This window comes from Callorhinus ursinus, unplaced genomic scaffold, assembly GCF_003265705.2.
Source record: "Callorhinus ursinus isolate GAN/ISIS: 27379988/994484 unplaced genomic scaffold, GSC_fseal_2.0 scaffold5, whole genome shotgun sequence".
NCBI classification, from domain to species: Eukaryota; Metazoa; Chordata; class Mammalia; order Carnivora; family Otariidae; genus Callorhinus; species Callorhinus ursinus.
The window spans coordinates 25,601,627-25,623,837 of NW_027397067.1; the positions used below are offsets into that span (position 1 = coordinate 25,601,627).

General features: G+C 34.4%; 1 protein-coding gene across 4 annotated transcripts in view; it reads left to right on the forward strand.

The window, feature by feature from the left end:
- The window catches only part of HNF4G (hepatocyte nuclear factor 4 gamma), a 129,768-nt gene that overhangs the window by 17,896 nt on the left and 89,661 nt on the right, over positions 1-22,211 (forward strand). Inside the window, exon 2 of one of the 4 annotated variants that reach the window (XM_073892907.1) lies at positions 12,751-12,805. The exons of 2 other annotated variants lie outside the window; for them this stretch is intronic. The gene's annotated coding sequence lies outside the window, so the exon portion shown is untranslated. Of the gene's footprint in view, positions 1-12,750; positions 12,806-22,211 lie in introns of those variants that run through there. One more of the 4 variants, XM_073892909.1, reaches the window with a different exon arrangement.

Genomic DNA, 22,211 nt, shown 5'->3' on the forward strand with positions numbered 1-22,211 from the left:
TAATAACTAATTCTTTTTCATTGTTCTGCAGCATGCCATTGAATGAATAAACAACAATCAATTTACTAAGTCTACTGTCCATGGACATTTGGGTTGTTTCCAGCTAGGGGCTGTTATAAATAAAGCTGTCTTGAACGTATTTTTCATGTCTTTTGTTGGACCTGAGCCCTCATTTCCAATGGGTATATTCCCAAGAACAGAATTACTGGATCATAGAGGATACATATATTTAGCTAATATTAATTTCTTATGGTTTAAAATCAATTTAAAATACCAGTACGAATATTTCTATATTGTATATTGGTAAGACTATTATACTCCTCAAACAAAAGGGGAGAGACTAAATAGTTTAGGAAAGCAGTAACAAAGTTGTACTTAGAAACTGTGTTTCGTTCCTGGCAAAACCTAACAATTTACGTCTGCCTTAGATGATTCTTTCTTTCTGTACAAATTTATCATACATGGAGCTATGTATTAGTCCACATAAATATATTCCTAAACTGTTAAACTTTTCTTATAACAATAAAAATAGCGATAACTATTTTCTAAATTGAGATGTAATTGGCATACAACTATTGCTACTGCTTTGGCTGTAGACACCTTTTACTTCTACTTTTCATGGAATTTGCTCATGTGTATCACCTTACATTTAGGAAGTACTGAATACACACTACCAACTGACAGGTAGGTGTTTGTTTATGTTAATGAACCTCATGAAACCATACCCTTGCACTGTGTTTAAGATAGAGTTCATGTAAATAGTTTAGGTAAGCACAGCACATACAAACACCACACACACAAATCCTAAGCTTTACTGTGTATTAGTGAATATGATTTTGAAAACATGCTTTTTATTTAAGTAAGGTTATGAAAACAATGAGTTTTAAAGAACTTAAGCTATTCTTATAAATTAGATGTTCTGCTCATATTATGGCAAAAATTCTTTAAATAAATCGGATGATTCTTTTATATCCTCTCTTATACCTCTCAAGCAGGAAGTAAGCACAAAAAATTCCTTTAACACTGGCTTTCATGCATAGTCATTAAGCAGCTTTTGTATTTGTTAGGGTGTGTTGGTAATAAATATCTTCTCTCTGGGACACCCAAATTATAGCCCCGTGTTGAAGCTTAATTATATCATTGAACTGCAGACCAGACAATGTTTCCATTATTGCAATTCTTATTTATTGGAAGATAAAAGGGTGTAAAGTGAAAAGAGTAGTTGGGAAGTGATAATGATTGGCTAAGTTCTGTGAAACTCCCTGCCACTGATCAAACTATGTTAATGTTTATTTTAGTCCTCAGGAGTATAGTCACCTGTTAAAACTCCATCATGTAAAGCCATTTCCAGACCTCTGGGGGTCATGATGAGATGGGAGAGAAATAGAATGATTTATTTTAAAAGCAAGACAAACATCAGATTTAAACATTTTAAATTTGTGTGTTCCTTTCCATATTGTTATGTAAGTGACTTTACTTTTGGAAAAAAAGAATTTTGGGAGGTAATGTTTAAAGATCCTGCTATCACATTGGAAGTGAAGCAATAATACATGATTTCTTTAGGACAGTTTTAGCAACAAATGACAACATACCCCATACTGGCTCTTTGCAGGTATGCTTTCACTCATGCTCTCACTGTGGTTCTTGGTATCAGAATGAAACTTACCTTCTGGAGACCGTGAGTTGGCTGTGGTATTGAGCATCTAACAAGCATCCAGACTCTAACTGTTGGAATAACTATAAAAAAAAAATTAAGAATACTGTGGCATCTAGTATAGTACCTGACACATAGTGAGTGTCTCAATAAGTATTTGTTGAATAAATGAATATATTAATGAAATAGGTAAAATTTTTAAAAAGTGTATCCTTTGATTTAGATAACAGGTATATTGAAAAAATGTAGAGAATGAAGAAAATTTCTATAATACTTCAATAAATACATATGTATAGCAAAAAATATAATTCACAATTTATTAATTTAAATGATCTCTGAAAGTTTGTGTAGCACTTAAGCCAGCAGTTCTTTTCCTAGCTGTAGACCTTAGCCAAGCACTTGCACATATGTATGAGGAGTCATGTACAGCAATACCTAGTAGCAGAAATCAACAAACTATCCCGGGGTCTATCACTAGAACAAAAATAAGACATTGCTTTCCACTCATACAATAGGACATTATATGGGAGTAAGAATGAATGAACCTGAGGTATGCCATCAACGTGGCTGAATCTCAGACACATATCATGGAGTGAAAGAAGCAAATCAGAGAAGAATATTTTGAGTATGATTTCTTTTATATATTTCCCAAAACTAGAAAATCTAAACACTTTTTTTTACATAATATGTAAATATTAATGCACTTAATTATATTCTGTGAAGGGAAGAGTGGGAATAATGATCAGAATTTCATGTCAATGCTTAATTATTTGGGCATGTACCTGGCAAGTGGATGTATGCCTTTCTACAGAAAGGCACAAATGAGACTTCCACAGGCCCTCAATGTGCTCTTTCTTTACTTGGGTAATGTTATTCAGTGTTTCATTTATTATTAATATTTAACCTGTACAAGTACATTATATAGATGCTTCCTTTTCTGATATATTTTACAATTTAACGAAATAAACTGCTTCTTAGAGGCACGAGTATGTTAGGTAATATCCTTGTATTCATGGAGCTTTCAGCTAGAGTAAAGGTAGACATTAATTCAATAATTGCAATTACTCTAGGCTTATTGAATGAGAAGTACGTGGTTCCATAAGGCTTTGCAGTAGGTGATATGATCTAATCAAGGAAGTGCAGAAGGAGTTTCACTGAGAAAGTGGGAATTGAGCTAATATCTAAATAATGAGTGGAAACTAACTTGGAGAAGAAGGAAGAAAGGTAAGAGTGTTTCTTACAGGGAAACTGATCTAGGCTTTGTGGTGCAGGAAGGAGCACTGTGAATATGAAGAAGAGAAAGAAAGACAATGTATTGGTGCAAAGAGAGAAATGAGTATTGGGAAGAATATTATTCGAGAGGTAGGTGGGATCAAAACATGGATCTGGTAGTTAATATTAAGACTTTTGTCTTTTCCCAGAGTGATGAGAAACTATAGAGATGTTTGAAGTAGGGAGATGATGCAAACAGATTTACATTTTGAATATATCACTCTGGCTGCAGCTGGGTAGGGACAAAGGTAGATGTGGGGAGACCGGCGGAGTGACAATTTTAGTAGTCCAGGTAACACATTATGAAAGCTTGGCTGAAGGTACTGGTAGAGGGGATGAGAGAATATAGATTGATTTCAGAAAAAATTTTGAAGACAAAGTGTAGGGGATTTGGTAATGAAGTAGATTTGGGGAGAGAGTAAGAGATACCTCAAGAATGATGTCTAAGTTTCTAGCTTGCCTAAATGAATGGCTGGTGGTACTCTTAACTGAGATTGGGAATAGAGGAAGAAGACCATAGGTTAAAGAGACTCTACATTGTCTGTTCATATTTGTACATATTAAATGTGTGCATATTAGACCTCTGAGTGCAGATACTGATCTAATTTAGACCATCTTTCGAAAGTGTTATTTCTATGCAGTTTGCATTATGTCTTGAACTGGATGTTCAGTATGGTATAAGACCAATTTTTTCTCCACAACAGACAGACATATGACTATAAAGGAAGTCCTTTTGTCTCTTTCTCTCTTGCATTTCAATTTCTAATCATCACCTCTCCCTTCTACGGTAGGAATCTCTGACTTTTGATTTAACATAGTGGAGGATTATTGGTTCTTTGCTGCTCACCATGGTTAAAATAATACCCTCTCTCAATAATGAAGCAAGTGGTGTCTAGTGTTAGGCTTGTTCCAGAATTAGAGAAGATCTTGACATTTCATATATGTGTAATGATTTGAAAAGTAGCTCTGTGCTGTTCCCTTTGAATAGGGAAGGCTGATTAGGGACTTCCTGAGTCTAAGACGTAAGGCTAGAATCATAACATCTCATTGTTTTCTTCAAACCAGAAATCCCATAGTCATTCTTCCTTTTAATTTCTGACAGTATGGTGGACTGTCTATCTAGAGAAATCGTCCCATTAGTAAAAACTAAAAAATGCCAACAAAATACAGTTTTTGAAAAATCTATTTTTTAAAAAGATTATTTAATTGTATAGCTGAGTTGGTGGGAAAGTAAAGGGAATTTTAAGAGTACATGAACACCATGAAATCACAAATCAAGAGAAGTTAGCACGCACTGAAACACGTTTTTTTCTGGGGTATTTGGCAGTTCCTCGTGGTATACAGTTTAGGATTTGAGAACATTTTTGATAAACAAAAAATAGCTTTGGCTGGCAAAAATTGGTTAGATTATACTGGAAAACCCTCTGTATAAATAGGATCTCTGGAAGCAACTCTTATTGTGACTTCAATTAAACAAATAAAACAGATATGAAAGAGGTGGGAGAGAGAGGATGAATATGCTCTTAAGGGAGAGTAAGAATAATTACTTTTCTTGGTCTTGGTTCTGTGTGCAGCGTAAGCAAAGGAAAATTGAAAATTCCTAACTTCACCCTCATGTAATTCAAAGTCACATCTAAAAATAAATTTCAGTTTTAAGGTTGATAATTTCCCCAAGTACTTTGCAGAAGCAAGCAAAAATCCCACAAAAAGAAAAGCACTTAAGTCAAGACCTTAAATAATTCTCAGAGATAAAATTTCAAAGGGCATGAGACTGTATTAAAAATCAGCACTAAATAAGGTAAAACAAAGCATAAATTTATTTGGAAAAACAAACACCAGAAGCAAATCCAAAAAGATTGTAACTACTGGAACTTTCATTTATAAAATATAAATTATATTTAATATTTTTTTTGACAAAAGACTGAAAGCAAGTGTGCATTTGAAAAAAGAACCAAACAGTAGTTTGAGAGATTAAAACAAAAACAAAAACAAATGATAGTTGAAATTCATTTTATGGGTTATACCACAGAGGAAACACAGCTGAAATGGGAATTTTTTTGAAATAAAAGATCTGAAGAAAATACAGAGAATATAGAGCAGAGAGACAGCTAGGGGATATGAAAGAAACTTTAAGAGATGTGGAGGATAAAAAGATAAAATGTCACATATACCTAATTACACAGCCAGATAGAGGGAAGAGAGAAAATAGAGGTGAGGCAATATTCAGAGTGATGATGGCTGAAGTAGATTTTGAACTGATGAAAGACACCGATCTTCATATTCACAAAGCAAAACAAATCTCAAGCCAACAATACAGTATAGTATAATCAACAGAACACTTTAATATATATATATATATAATATAGCAAAATCACTGAACATTGATCAAAACAAAGAAAGACCAAAAAAAAAAGTTAGCAAAGAACAGAGGGTAGTAGTAGATGGTAGAAACAAATCCAAACACAGCAGTAATCATTATAAATATGGATGGATTAAAATTTCCAATTAAAAGAGATTATTGGGCAGAAAACAAAACAAAACAAAACAAACCCCAGTTTCTATTGTTAATAGAAAAACTCCTAAACTGAAGAATACAGAAAATGTTGAAAATAAAAATTGGGAAAGATATACCAAATAATTGATAACCAAAAAAAATATAAAAAGTTTACTTTTTAAATAGATAAAGAAAATTCTAAAAAATGTTGTTCCATGTGGTAGTCAGCTTCTGAGATGATCCCCTAGTGATCCTTTCTTCCCGGTGGTCATGGCTTTGTGTAGTCTTTTATCCCAGTGAATAGGCATGACCTGTATAACCAATAAGATATTCCAGAAATGATAATGTGAGAGAGAGGGAGGGAGGGAAGGTGGAAGGGAAGGAAAGAAAATTACTAAGCTTTGAGAGGAAATAAACAAATTTTGATTTGTTATGTAGATGACATGATTTCCCATTTAGGAAAAAAATCTACACATTATTAGTCATTTTTTTAAAGATTTATTTATGTTTTTTAGAGAGAGAGAATGAGTGGGGGGAGGAGGGTCAGAGGGAGAGAGAGAGAATTTCAGGCAGACTCCCTGCTGAGTGTGGAGCCTGTCACGTCTCCACGGTGCTCAATCTAATGACCCCTAAGATCATGACCCAGCTGAGCCACCCAAGCGCCCCAACAAAATTCAAGTACAATTCCATATATTAATACTAATATTTAGTTAATTTTTTACCTTGGAAAATGTTCTGTTTTAATAGCAACATGAATTATAAGGTATGTAAGAAGAATGAAAATCATGCAGATTTTTTATGGAAATTATAAAATTGTATTGAAAGACATTAAAATACATCCAAATAAATGGAGAATCACACTGTAGATAAGAAGATGCTATTTTTAAAATGACCGTTTTCCTCAAGTTGTTGCATGATTTAATGCAATCCCTATCAAGTCTCAACAAGACTTTTCATGAAATCTAACTACCTCATTTTAACATTCATATGGTAGATCAAAAGGACACGAATTGCTACTTCACTGCTGAAAAAGTAGTACAAGGAAGCACCTCTTGGCCTGTCAGATATCAAGATCTATTTGAAACCTATTATAATTATTACCTGTGTTAGTTCAGGAGCAGATTGCTGGAACAGAGTGCTTAGCTCATAAACAACCCACACATATATGGAAACTTGTTCTCTTAGCATTGCACATCAGTGGAGGGAGCTTAGTCCTCTGGCAAGAAGTACTGGGAAAATTAGCAATTAATATGGAAAAGATAAAACTGGACCCCACCTCACACTTAACATAAAAATCAGTTCCAGTTGGACTAATAAATTTGAAAGGGGGCATCATAGAATGTTTCTGATCTCTTCCTGTGAATGGATTATGTTTAAAAAGAAGCACAACCTTAGAGATAGTTTGATAAATTTCACCTGATTCAAATTCAGGGCTTCCTCCATCAAAAGGCACTGGGAGAGTAGTGAAATGACAGTTCCAAAAGCTGGAATAAAATGTTTGCATTGCCCATGATCAACAGAATTTAGAATCTTAAAACATATAAACACTTGGTAAGTTAATAAGAAAAAGACAAGCAACCAATAAAAAAGTGTGGATAAAACATAGTCATTTCATAGAAAAGAAATCAAAATAGGCAAGACAAATTTGTAAATATGCTGACACTCCTCTGCATCACTGGAAAGGCAAATTTAAACCACAATGAATGTTATATCTCACCTTATTTCCAGGAATAAAAGGCAATATTAGCATTACTGAGCAACTAGAACTGGCAGATACTGTAGATGTACCATGCTTCAGAAAACTGTTTGGAATTAATGGTAAACTTCAGCAAGAACTGTGAACCAGCAGTTCCACTGCCAAGCGTACCTCAGAGGAGGGCTTCTTGAAGGATCCAGGACAAAGGAATCCTAGTTTTGAAATTTTCCTCCCTCCCTCCTTCCCTCTTTGTTCCCTTTTCTTCCCACCCCCCCCTTCCCTTCCTTCTTTCTTTCTCCTCCAGTATGGTTATGATGCTCCTTTGAAATACAATTTAACTACATTTGTTTCACCTTGCTTTCAGGGTTTTTTTGTTTTGTGGGTTTTTGTCTGTTTTTTTTTTTCTGCTTCTTGTTCTTATTTTATTTTTCCAATATGTATGTTATGCTTTCAAAAGTAAAAACTATATATAAAGAGATTCCTCACAGAAGCCATGCCCCCTCCTGTATTCCTTCCACTCTATACCCCTCTCATGTAACCAACTTCACTGGGATTTTTTTTTTTTTGCCACAATTAGAAGATATATGTATATTAATTTATTTTTCCTTCTTTCACAAATGGGGTTATTATATATGCTTTCTGCATTTTGATTCTCCCCCCCCAGCTCCCATGATATCTCTTGAGATTTTCTTTCATTTCTCAAAGACCTTCCTCATTCCTTTTTTACATAGTTCTCCATTGTGTGAATGCATCACAGTATATTCAACATCTTAGGTTGAATACATAGGTAGTTTCAATATTTTAGTTTCCATTTATTTGAAATCACTTCTTTTGTCTTTCTTTTGCTTACTGGTACTATTACATTCTTGAAGGTATGTTTTGTCTTAACAGCAAAAAATCAATTGAAGCTTATATTGCTGTCAATAAATTAGGCATTAAAAATAAATTACACAAATTTTACTTCTCCAATTTAGCTATAATGGTAAATGATTAATTTTAAAAACAGGCTTATTTACAAATGAAAGGAACATACAGATATTTATAAAATAAATATGTATTTAAATTTTATCCAACTTTCATACAGTTTGGATTACAGTTGCCAGTGTAATTCTAAAAATATCACGATTGTAACTGTACATGACTCATGTGGTTTTTGCTGTAGTGTGACTTACATGAGTTCAACACCATCAGACCAGTGAAGCCCTATTAAATGAGGTGAGTTGGCTGATTCTGAGCTCGGATATTACAGCAAAATCCATTTACTATTGAAGCTTCTAAATACTTACCCTCCATTTCTGTACTTATCCCATCGTGGATTTAGAACAAATAATTCATTGACTGGCATGGGTCCACAAACCACATGTTGATATGTGCACCTGGAAACATATACTAGAATATTTATAGCAGCACTGTTTGTAAAAGCAAATATTGGGAATACCCCAAATGTCTATCAATAGTGGAATAGATAAATGCATTGTGGTATGTTCACGTGATGATTTATTATAAAACAGAGAAAATAAATCACTCCTCTATCCATCAACTTAAATAAATCTCATAAACACAAAGTTCAGTTAAAAAATAAAATAAAAGAATACATTATAGTAATATTTTCATTTATATAAAGACACATACAGAGACAACTAATATATTGTTAATTAGTTTATAGATATGTAGTAAAACTCAAAGTACTATAAGGAATTATCAGCATAGGATAGTAATTAACTCTAGAAGTGGGATTCAATCAAGGAATGATATCCAGGGGCCTTCAAAGTCATGGTTCATGTTCTACTTCATAAACTTAAGTACTGGTCATGTGGGTATTTGTTTCATTATTATTAAACTGAACAGATACTAGATGTTATTTTGTATATATCAGAGGTTTCATAATAAATTATTAAAATTATAAATATGCAAGACTAAAAATAGGACTTTTAGACTTGTAAAGAGATGTGTATAAATAGGAAGAAAGGAAATGCTTGGAAAGGCTCAGAATTATAAAGCTTCTAGTTCACATGAATTCTATACATTTGTTCCAATTCCAGTCAGAAAAATAAAATAAAATTCAAAAATTAATATCCATATCTTAAGGTCTCTGAAGGATAGGAGGTCATTATTGCATACTTAGTTTCAATATAAGAATTTGATCATGACAACATAAAAATTTGGTTTTTAAGGTGTTCTGGGATAAAATATACAATAAAATGCCTGCATTCAGTGAGTTGGCCAGGACCGCTGTAGAATTAATACTCAGATCACTGTAACTGGAAATCGTGACGGACAACAGGGGTGCTGAATCTCAGGCTCTCTTACTTATTGACCTCATAATTTTAACTGTATTCTCCAATTTTCTAGTATCTAAAATGAAAATGCCAATAGTATTACTAACTAAGATAAAAATTACTTGTCTTAGCCTTACTGTAATGAAGAACTCTATGACATTAGATTTTTTTCAGGTTTACTTTGGAAATGAGAACATATGGTATATGTAATGTTGTACTGTGATTTTTTTTTCCATCTGTATTGCGAATGTTCATCTATGTCAATCTTTCTCTGTAGTTATGATAAATTAAATAAATTATAATTTATTTTATATTTCTCACATGACAAAATAGCATTTTTAAAAAGTACCTCTATTCCCCCATAAGTTAGAGACTAAATATGAATGAGTAAGAATGACTTGACATACTGAATATTAATTGAATTCTAAAACTATACTAATTAAAGTTCTATGATACTGCTTTGAGAAAAGAAGAATAGAAGAATGGAACAATATAAAAGCTCTGAAATCGTAATGTTTATAAATTTATAATATATGATTATATAATATAATTCTGAATATATGTTATATTATGTAAGTAATGATAACACATCTATAGGGGAAACTATTCAATAAGTACTGCTAGATGCCATTTGGAATGAAAAAAGATGGGTGAAATATAAATATAGTAAAAAAAAAAAACAATGAAAAAGACAAATATCTACCTGGTCTTGGAAAAAGGAAAACTCTAACTGTAAAACAACATAAGAAACCATAAGAAGTAATGATAGATGTGTTAGAAGAGAAATGTTTTTTAAATTACATAGAAACATCATTAACCTAAAAATCAGTCTATGGACATTATTTTCCGGATATATTACAGACATAGCTTTAAATCTCTAACACACCAAAACTTCATAAATGAAGAAAAATTCTCCAACTTCAATAAAAATGACATGCTTATACAGGATAACTTCATAAAAACTCAGCTTTCCTGTGGTATTAGGATGAAAATTATGCTGCTAGAACTAAATGGCCCGAAAGGGTTGCTGCGATAAAGTAGAAGTTTATTTCCTTCCACTTAACAATCCCTAAGTCCCTGGTCTAGGTTGAATGATTATTTGTTTTTCACATGGTCCTCTGGGGACTCAGGTTCTTTCTCTTGTATGGCTTTGCTGTCTCCTGGAGCAGCTGTTGGCAGTTTTTTCTGTAAAGGGCCAGATAGCAAGTATTGTAGGATTTGGGGTCATATGATGTCTGTTGCAGTTACTCAGCTCTGCAGTTGTAGGGTGAAAGTGGCCATAGACAATACATAAACAAATGGGTATGACTGTGTTCCAAAAAAACTTTATTTACAAAACAGTCAGCTCGGTCATTTTATGACCCTTGCCCTAGGCCCATCAGTAGCAAGCATCACTTAGGATCACATTCCATTGGTGAAAAGGTAGATATATGGCTACATCCAGCTGCAAGGGTGGCTGAGAAATATGACCTCCCAATTCCAAAGTGCCCAATTACTTATCTCTTGCCATGGAAGGAGGAACATATCTAAGGGAACTGCTAGTTGTCTCTGCCAAACTGTAGTCAAATAAGTTCAGAATTACTTTAAGTTTTATAATAAATGACATAAAAACTTATTACCAAAGAACAAAAATATAATATCCAGTGGTGGCATTATACCATCACTAGTGGGTGCAATAATAATTGTTGCAGTTTTAATATGTGTCCAACATCCTTGGGTTCTAATACAACCTCAGAGCATTTATTGTCAATCACCACTTTCCAAGTGAATATCTAAGTTTTAAAGAGTTTAAAGACTACAATATGCAATTACTGTTTGAGCCATGATTCCATTGTAGGCACTCCTGTTCCAAAACCTACACGCTTCACTAGTGGATAATGAAAATAAGACCACTTTTTTGTGGAGAGTGCTTTGACACTGCGGGTCAAAATCTATAAAGGTATTCATATCATCTGACGAAATTATCCCACTTCTAGGATTTTTTTCTCTTTTGAAATAGTGATATAATCAAAGTCAATACAGTTTATGTATTATCCAACCATTAAAATAATGTTTTCAAATAATAATGGTATAGGACGATGCTCAGGACATAATACTGTGTAAAAATAAAAGATTGAAAACACTCCAAATAGAGAATAAACTACATAGAGAGAATAATGCATATTACACGTTATATATATATATATATATATATATATATATATAAGCATACCCATGTGTACATATATAATGTATATACACATACATACATTTGTAACTATCTAATGTAAGAATATATTCAAAATGGTGCTTTGGATGATAACATTATAGGGCTTTTTTATAGTTTTCTATATTTTACAAAATTTTCAATAATTAGCATATATTTTTGTTATATTCAAATATCAAGTTAATACCAAAAACTATACTTTCTAACTATTAAACCTCTAATTTTCTAGTGTTAATAATAATGCCTAACATGTTAACCAAACAAAAGCTAACATTTTAAGAAAACCTGATTAAATTAAATTTAGATAGAATTTATTCTATATATAAACATGTTACTTAAATAATGAGTGCATTTTCCTAGCATATGCATGTCTTTTCATGTAGTTGCTTTTATATTTCTAGTCTGTTAGCTTTTAGTCCTAGATGCCCATTGGTAGGCCACTTTATTTTCTTTTTGGTTTTAATTTCTGCCAGGAAGGGCATATTTCTGAAGTCCTTTTTATTTTAGTGTGTAGCACAGTACCAATAAGATTTCAACTTAATTAATTGAATGTTCAGTTTTGGTTGACAGTAGAATGGATCAGTGACACAAAAAGCATTCGAAATGGTTCATCAAATATTATTTCAAAAGAAATAAATTCTAACTTTTTACCCCTTTTCTCTCTGATATTAAATTTAGTTATTCTTTGTCACAATGTGTATTTTTTTTAATGTAAGCTCTTTGCCCAATGTGAGGCTTGAACTCCGCCCCAAGATCAAGAGTCAAATGCTCTACCAACTGAGCCAGCCAGGCACCCCATCACACTATTTTAAGTCTTGAGAAAGGTGACAGTATTCCAAACATAACTTCTCTTCCAAATCAGGAAACTTTTGAGAGTAACAAGGGAAGCTATTATTAATTATGCTTGGGCAACAGTCAGATTGTCATTCTCCTGTGCAAATTTGGGCTACTGGTCACTGTAACAAGGGTTAAACTATGACCAGTCAAATGGAATTTTAATGTTCAAATGGAAGATTTGTTATTCAGTAATTATAAAGTAATCATAAACCCCTTTTAACAAAGCATTTTTGTTAAAACATTTGATTTTACGGATTCCCTCTATTAGAATGGTAATGACATTGTTTCCATCTTTATGATACATTGTCTCAGGTGGAGGAGGGTGGAGCCTGTAGGAACTGACTTCTTGTTTCCATTTGGAACATTGGTAAGTTTGTTTCCGTCATAGATGGAACCTAAAATTCAACATTTTACTTTTGAATTCATCAAAAATTTTAATTTTCTGACTCAGAATTATTCATTTCCTTGAGTTCTGCATGTTTTTTTGGTTTCACCAGCACTGTATTAGAGAAATAGGATTTTAATTCCTTACAAGGAATGGCATATACTGTATAGAGAATGACCAAGCTGCTTCAAGGTGGTTATTGGGTTCTGCCTAATTCGCCCCTGAGTTCAATGACCTGCTCCTACAATTAGTCTCTTATCTAGAGTTTCATCATGTGAGCCTCAGCACATAGTTTATCACTGGTCAGGCTCCTTTCCTATTCTTGGGCTTATTCAAATCTTCCAAAGCTAAATTTGCAGCTGTAAAGTATCCAGAGGAGTTGTTAATGAAGACACTTGTCGCCATTTATATAAGTTAGAGCTTTTCAAGTTTCTTTCCTCAAATTATACCGTAAAAACCTGACTTTTTTTTAAAATGTTAAAAGAAAGAAAAATATGCATAATTTCCCTATGCATATGTTTCATTTTTGAGTACTAGGCCATGGTTATATACCTAGGTTAAATTATTTCCATCCATTATTATTGTTATCAATGAAGAAATTCATGACCTATGAAGATTTCTGAGCATATGACTTATTATTAGAAAAATAATTTAAAATTACAGGGATTGTTACAGGAAAGAGAGACAGAAGAACCCAGTATAACCTTATGTCTGCCAAAAAATTTTTAGACTTTATGATGGGAATTTTTGCAATATTGTTTTCTCACAGGATGCATAGTTATGCAGTGACTGACAGAATAAAATATTAGAGGCCCAGTGTGATCATGCATCTTCATTCCTGAATTTTCCTGGCTTTATATTTTCATAGCACTATTTCTGCTTATTTACTAAACTTATATTATCTTGAATGATATGTTGGTAGGTTTGCTTTCCACTTGAATGAGGGATCTATGAAGGCATATTCAATTATTATTCATTATAATTGTTAATCACATTGCCTACTCTATATTAGACCTTTAATAGATATGTGTAGAGTGAATTAATAAAGAAATGAATGATTATATAGGGATTTTAATGTTCAGATGGAATATTGAAGGATTAAATGATTGCTTGCAGTAGGGTAGCAATAATGTGAGGCCTCTTGAATTTAAGCTTTCTGTACCCTACACCACCAGCCTGTTCTAATATCTGCAGCCTGATTCCTTGTTCCAGGACTATAGGTTGTGTCTTGTTGTTCCTTGCTGGAAGTGAAATAGCATAGGAACTAATAACATTGATTTGGGCTCCTGGAATTAAGTGATTGATTGATCTGCCTCAATCATGGGCACGTTATTTCATATTTCTGATCTTAATGCTATGTTTTGTTTTTTTTAAATGAGGAAAATAATGTATATCACATGTGATGGTACTGAGCATTAAGTAAGATGTGTAGTAAGTCTTTAGTACATTGGCTAGTACATCCTCACCTACCCTCTTGTACTCCAATTGTTTTGGCCTACCTGAAGTTTCCAGAACCTGCAGATTGATTGTACTTTGGTGTTGCTGCTGCTGTGCCCTCCACAGAAGCCCTCTTCTCCCAGTTACTTTTGCTAGGTCTTTTCCTAAATGGTAAATTCTTAGAGAGCTCTTATCTAATCAGCCTATCAAAAATAGCCCTAATCATGTTATCATCTCATCTTGTTTTATCTCTCTTGGTTGTACTTAGCAGTCACTGACCTTTTGATATATATATATTTTATAGTGCCCTTCTTTCTTGCAAGAATGAGGTCCATGAAGGTAGGGGGACTTTGTCCTAGCTCCAATGCCTAGGAGAGAACTTGGTCTATTGCATCACGAAAACACCTATTTTTTGACTGAATGAAAGGAATTGTATAAGAAAATGCTGCTATTAAGAATCAGTGGGTGACTCAGTCGGTTAAGCGTCCGCCTTCGGCTCAGGCCATGATCCCAGGGTCCTGGGATCTAGCCCCGCATCGGGCTCCTTGCTCAGCCGGAAGCCTGCTTCTCCCTCTTCCTCTGCAGCTCCCCCTTCTCATGCTCACTCTCACTCTCAATCTTGCTCAAATAAATAAATGAAATCTTTTTATTTTTTTAAAGAATCAAACTATTAATGAGGGAACTTTTTGTGATGAGCACAGGGTACTGTATGTAAGTGATAAATCACTGAATTCTACTCCAGAAACCAATATTGCACTGTATGGTAACTAAGTAAAATTAAAAAAAAATCAAACTACTAGAAACACTTGTATATATGCATATCACTCTAAACGTTAGCATTTTGTAGGGAATAAGATTGTCAACCATATATAAAAAATGAGATATAAGTCTTGAGTCCTTCCCTATTGCTCCCACACCCATGCTTTTTGTGCAAATAACATAGTCCTTAAATGCATTTTTCTATCTCTTCAAAACCCAAACAAATAACTCATCTTTCAAATTAAATATATCAACCCTCGAAACAATAAAACACCAAGTTTTTACAAGATTGACTTCTAAGAAATGGATATCAGAGTACACTACTGGAGAACACAAAATGTGTGTGTTTTTTTTTTTAAGATTTTATTTATTTATTTGACAGAGAGAGAGAGATAGCGAGAGAGCAAGAACACAAGCAGGGGGAGTGGGAGAGGGAGAAGCAGGCTTCCCACGGAGCAGGGAGCCAGATGCGGGGCTCGATCCCAGGACCCTGGGACCATGCCCCGAGCCAAAGGCAGACGCTTACTGACTGAGCCACCCAGGCACCCTCAAAATTTGGTTTTTGAGAACACAAAATTTATGAACTTTTTTAAACCTAAGTGATATATTTCACATAGCTCTTCCATCTGTCTCTATTTAGAGATATTTTATTTATTTATTTATTTATTTATTTTGGTAATAACATTGCTTCCAGGTGGAGAGGAAGTGATTAATAATTAAAAATTAAATTTCATAAAATGTTGGTATCTTTAGTTACAAACATATCCAACAATGACAGTCAATGTGGTGAGTAATGTTCAAGTATTTATACTCTAGAGAACAATTTTAAATCATTTGCTACAACTTGGTATTTTCTGTTATGCATGAACATAGAGAACTATAATTTTCTGGATAGTTGATCTTAAAGTATGGCAAAATGAAATGTGCAAGTAATTAAAGAAAATGTTTTACTAACATTTATCTTGTTAAATTATTTCAGTTCTACGTTTCATTTTGCAGACACATCCACAATGTCATTGAATTAGTGAAAAAACTGAAAAAGCTCATAGAAGTGGTATTCGCCTTTATATTTTTGAGCAGGATGTTAAAAAGATTTTTAAAAATAGCCATAATGCTCTATTAACACAATTTCTTCAATAAGTTACTTTTGCTGCTTTTAAAATACTAGTAGTTGTAGGGGTGCCTGGGTGACTCAGTCCATTAAGCATCCAACTCTTGGTTCAGGATCAGGTCATGACCTCATGGGTTGTGGGATCAAGCCCCATGTCAGGCTCAGTGCTCCGCAGGGAATCTGCTTGAGGATTCTCTCCCTCTGCCCCTCCCCCCACTCTCTCTGTCTCATAAATAAACAAATCTTTAAAAAAATACTAGTAATTGCAATGTTTGCATATTTTCTGTATGCAAACTGATTTAATCTCTTCCTCAAAAAACTAAGCCAAAACAAAACCCAAAAAGTGTCCTAATTGAATATGGTTATGGCTCTGTGGAATTAGGTACTCTAAGTCAGAACTGGTTACAATGAGTTGTATGGACTTTTCTACCTTGTGAACATTATTGACTAAGTGGTTATGGGAACCATAAAATGTACTCCTTATCAGTGACTTCTTTGTCTAGAACTACACAAAATTTTACAAACCTGTCCAGAGTCTCATGTATTTAAAAGGCTCATTTTCTATACTTGGGAGATCTTATTTTCTGTGCAAGATCTTAGTTGAATTATTCAAAATTCAACATAAACTTTGTAAGGAAATAGAAATGTATAGAGTTGATACTGAATACATTGAGCACCTACTAAGAATGAGATTATAAGTGTTTGAGGATGGTATGATATATAACACAACTCAAGAAGGGACTTGTGGGGTTACTATAAGAATTTGCTGATTTGTATATTTGAGATTTGGGGGGGACGGGGCAAAAAGAGAGGAAGAGAGAGAATCTTAACTGGGTGTGGAGGCTGACTTGGGGCTTGATCCCACAACCCTGAGATCATGACTTGAGCTGAAATCAAGAGTTGGATACTTAACCAACTGAGCCACCCAGACGCCCCAAGATTTTTTTTAAATCTTTTTTTTCTAGTTGCTTGAAAGCACAGTCCTGTGAAAAATGTAACTCTTTCTCTGTTTTATTGGATTACTTAGTTTTCATTTCAAGTTTATTTGCTAATATATCTTATCTGGGCCATTATTAGGCCTAATTCCTTAAAAAAAAAAAAATGGAGCATTCCATGCTGGGCATGGAGCCTACTTAAGATCCTCTCTCTCAGAACTTACCAAACTCAACACCCAAAGAACAAATAATCCAATCAAGAAATGGGCAGAAGACATGAACAGACATTTTTCCAAAGAAGACATCCAAATGGCCAACAGGCACATGAAAAAGTGCTCAACATCGCTCGGCATCAGGGAAATCCAAATCAAAACCTCAATGAGATACCACCTCACACCCGTCAGAATGGCTAAAATTAACAAGTCAGGGAATGACAGATGTTGGCGGGGATGTGGAGAAAGGGGAACCCTCCTACACTGTTGGTGGGAATGCAAGCTGGTGCAACCACTCTGGAAAACAGTATGGAGGTTCCTCAAACAGTTGAAATTAGAGCTACCATTCGATCCAGAAATTGCACTACTGGGTATTTACCACAAAGATACAAATGTAGGGACCCGAAGGGGTACGTGCCCCCCAATGTTTATAGCAGCAATGTCCACAATAGCCAAACTGTGGAAAGAGCCAAGATGTCCATCGACAGATGAATGGATAAAGAAGAGGTGGTATATATACACAATGGAATATTATGCAGCCATCAAAAGGAATGAGATCTTGCCATTTGCAACGACGTGGATGGAACTGGAGGGTGTTATGCTTAGTGAAATAAGTCAATAAGAGAAAGACATGTATCATATGACCTCATTGATATAAGGAATTCTTAATCTCAGGAAACAAACTGAGTGTTACTGGAGTGGTTGGGGGTGGGAGGGATGGGGTGGCTGGGTGGTAGACATTGGGGAGGGTATGTGCTACGGTGAGCACTGTGAATTGTGCAAGACTGTTGAATCACAGATCTGTACTTCTGAAACAAATAACGCAACATATTTTAAGAAAAAAGAAAAAGAAGAAGATAACAGGAGAGGAAGAATGAAGGGGAGTAAGTCAGAGGGGGAGATGAACCATGAGAGACAATGGACTCTGAAAAACAAACTGAGGGTTCTAGAGGGGAGGAGGGTAGGGGGATGGGTTAGCCTGGTGATGGGTATTGAGGAGGGCACGTTCTGCATGGAGTACTGGGTGTTATGAACAAACAATGAATCATGGAACACTGCATCAAAAACTAATGATGTAATGTATGGTGATTAACATAACAATAAAAAAATTAAAAAAAAAAGATCCTCTCTCTCCCTCTCCTTCTGTCTCTCCCCACCAGTTGCTGCTCACATGTGCTCTCTCTCTCTCTCTTAAAAAAAAAAAAAAAAGGCAGTATAAAGAATTGACTTCAGTATTTCCTTAGAAAGTATAAGAAATACAGCTCTTACCAGCATAGTAACTGAAATCTCTTCCTGGTATTATGAAGGTAAAATTAATACACTGTGTAAAAGCCATATGGAATAAAGAATCTATTTTAACCAGTTAATTTTTTTAAATATTTATGTCTGATATATCCAAAACAGATACAGCTAATTAATTTAGTCATTTACCGAGTAGGTAAGCATTCAGAGTGGATTCCAAGTCTCCATATTAATAACAATGGACTATTCTGCAGGCTAGTGGTAAAGAGAATACATGTGCATCAGTTTTCATGATGGAGAACCGGATCTCTTAAATGTCATTCATCTAAGAGAAAGTGAAAAGATGAGGATGTGTATTAACTCTTGCTACTCTTCCCCTTTTTTAGCATAATAAGGTAGCCTTGATTTATCAGGCAGCTTTATATGATCTCCTTTCTTGGCCTTAAGATAGAAGGGAAGTTGGTGCCCACCGTGGGCCATGTATTTTATGCCTATCCCTCACTATACCCCTGAAGTAAATCTTCTGTAAGTGAAGAAACTGAAGTTGTCCAGAATGAGACAACAAGTAGCAGAGCCAGAATTAAAACCTGGGTTTACTTGACTCTAAAGTCATTCCCTTAGATTTCACTATGAATTATTTGAGGAAAGAGGTAATCTCTTAGTTTGAAACTGATGGAGCATCACATATGACATTGAATCTAATAGGTGGATCTTCTGTGTGTGCTAGAGTACACCTCTGAGAAGGTATGTGGAACATCTGGGGTGAAGCAGTGGTGGTGGTAAGGTTGGTGGCTGCTCAGGTCTTGCTCAGCAAAATGGTATTTACTCTTAGGAGCATTACCATAGAGTCGAGTAGGCTCCTTTCTGGAGATGAAGAGGCAGGTTCTAAGATCTGATGGAGTAAGGGCTTGATTTGCTGGTAGGAGTGGTTATTGGAAAGAGCATCTGTAGCTGAATTAGATTGGTGGTCAAAGTGAGCTGAAGTGTGAGCTCAAGAGATGGCCCTGAGCTCACGGGCCCTAAGCATCTTCATGGGGAGCCTGGCATCAGCACTAGGCTGGATTCAAGAGAGGATGATTAATTAATTGAGAGGAGTGACCATAGTAAGGAAGCATTCATCATTAGATAGTTAAAATTTTTAAGAAGATAAAAACTTGCCATTAGGGCTGCAGAAATTAAGTTCTCCTTTCTGAGGAATTATCAAAATGACCTTGTGACAGATATAGTATATAGAATGAAAGACCTGCTATATCTTAAAAAAAATACAAATCTATATATACTTTGTAAGTATACATACATACTTACAGATGCATGTGTGTTTATGCATGTGTGTGTGTGTGTGTGTGTGTGTGTGTGTGTGTGTGTGTTTATGGCCAGGAGTGAGATGATGGCCATTCTCAGTAGAGGACAAATTAGAGAATGATACTAATTTTAAGGAAAATAAAATGAGCTGTTAGGTAATGTTATAAGACTAGACTGGGCACTGGTAGGTGGTTAGGATTAGAAATATAAATTTGGGAGGTAATAATAGTAGCAACTCCTATGGTTCATAAGGTCCCTGAATTAATGTGTATATAGGTAAAGAAGATAAAGTCAAAGACCAAGTCTTGCGTTAAGTGTGGGAGGAAAATGCATACCCCAACAAAGGAAATGAGGAAGGAAGAAAATAAGCAAGAGAAAGAAGACCAATGTTTGTTTGTATTTAAAGGCTAGCCTTTATCTACTTATAACAGAGGAACAGTTGTCAAAATGAGAGAAACCTTGAGAGCAAAGAGACACTCCAACTCATTTTTAAAGGATTCATTTTCCCAAAGGGAATAGGGATAAAATTTTCATGATTTCCACTGGAGACCAAAAAGACAAAAACAAAAACAAAACAAAACAAAACAAAATCCCAACAATAATAAAACAAAAACAAACAAAATCTTGTTCTGATTTTGACAATTAAATATATATATAAATGTCTGCACTATCCTGTAAACTGCTTGAAGGCTGAGGAATTGTGTCTTCTTTCTTCATTTCCTAAATGCCTGATACATGTGGTACATTTATTTAATAGAATTTACACCTTCATTGGAAGAAGCACTAACCTCCACTTACATGTTGGCATTCAAGGGGCAGAGTTCATGTTGCTTCAGCGTTGTAACTGGGTCAAAGTTAAGAACAGTTTTAATCTCACATATGCTTTTTAAATCAAAAGTGAAAGCTAAAGAGAATAATGATAATCATTCTCATGCTCATTTTCCTAATGACTTTCTGATTTTTTAACTATTTAACAGATATGATATTAATGAAAAAATGTTGATTATCTTAAAATGTATATTTTAAAGGGACAGTAATGGTTTCTAAGGTGGTTAAAATTATGAAACGAGCTACTGTAATTATATTCAAAGTACAACAATGTAAAATATTAGGCATTTAAAATTTTTTCTCATTTATTTTTTATTCACTTATAATGACTACATCTGTTTGACATTCATTCAACAAATGTCTGTCTGTTTATCTATCTTATCTATCTATCTATCTATCTATCTATCTATCTATCTACCTACCTACCTACCTACCTACCTACCTATCATCTTCCTCACTCTTCTAGCCAGGGTGGGATTATATAAAGAGACATAATATCTATTCCCTAATAGGAAGGAGCTTCATAGTAGCTGAGCAAATAACATATAAAATTGAATAGAATGCAAGCTAAATAATAATACCAATTATGTCTTATAACAATATATGGCTGTATCCCTAGTCAGTAGGATATTCATAAAGTGTCATGAGTTCTTAGGAAGGAGAGATCACTGTGGCCTGTCAAGAATATGAAACCTAATATATGCACAGAATTTTAAACTTTTGCCTGAATTGTTCTCATTATGTAGAAAAAATATTCTGATTTCTCTGTGCTAAATGAATAAACGATATAAAATATGATCAGGAAACTAATAGGAACATGAAAAATATAGTTGTTTTGTTGGGTGATAGGATTCTGGGTAATAAAATATTTATTCTAGTCTTCACTTCAAAATGTTGCTTGTGTAGTGGTGTTTATAAATGAACTGTGTACTTTGGCTTCGTGTAAGCAAAGAGAAGTAAACTCTGCTATGTCCTTGTGTAAAATCAAGTAACTAATTCATACATATGTTCATTCAGGAAATATTTGTTCATTTATGCATTTAATCATATACATGTTTATTCATACCTCCTGTCTTAGTTCAAGCCGCTCTAACAAATTACCAGAGACTGGATGGCTTAAACAACAAACAGTTATTTCTTACAGTTCTAGAGGCTGGAAGACCAGGATCATGGTGCTAGTGTGGTTGGGTTCTGGCGAAAGCCCTCTTCCAGATTGCAGACAGCTACTTCTTGCTGTATCCTCACATGGCAGAAAACGAACGAGCTAGCTCTCTGCTCTCTTCTTATAAGGACACTAATTCCATTCATAAGGACCAACTTCATGACCTAGTAGTTACCTCCCAAAGGCCTCACCTCTAAATACCATCAAATTGGGATTAAGTTTTCAACACACACATTTTGGGGAAACAGATATTCAGTCCATATCACCTCCTATCCATTGGAGTGATCCAGACATTAATGGTATGATGTCAGCATGGACAGGCACTTGTCTTCAAAATGCTGAAGCAGTCTGGAAAAGCTCCCCACTTCTGAATGTTAACTCATATATGTGTGTATGTATG